The sequence below is a fragment of the Solanum tuberosum genome, unplaced genomic scaffold (assembly GCF_000226075.1).
Source record: "Solanum tuberosum cultivar DM 1-3 516 R44 unplaced genomic scaffold, SolTub_3.0 scf00098, whole genome shotgun sequence".
NCBI classification, from domain to species: domain Eukaryota; kingdom Viridiplantae; phylum Streptophyta; class Magnoliopsida; order Solanales; family Solanaceae; genus Solanum; species Solanum tuberosum.
Genome location: NW_006239026.1, coordinates 1,251,405 through 1,251,787, shown reverse-complemented (window position 1 = coordinate 1,251,787; position 383 = coordinate 1,251,405).

The following is a 383-nucleotide window of genomic DNA, read 5'->3' as shown; positions in this document are numbered from 1 at the left end:
TTTTCTTTTTTAGAGAAAAGAATTCAAAATGACACATTGGACTTGTGATACGAGTAATTAGAATTTCAATAAAACTAGATTAATTAAAATTTATTTAATTCATTTTTAAGATAATAATTTGAACCAATTAAAGCATGAGACCATTTTAAATCAATTGATAAAAAGAGAACACACACAATTTTATTTTATTTTAGTTCATTTGAGAAAAGTGTTAACTTAAAACCATTTAAATAAGCAAAATGATTAAAGGAAGAGGCATTCAAAACATGTCCTTTTAAAAACAAAAGATTTAATTAAAATGAAACATGGCCAATATATTTGATTAGTAAGATAGAACAAAAACAAATATAAGAATGTATTAAAGGTAAGCCAATGTAAAGAAA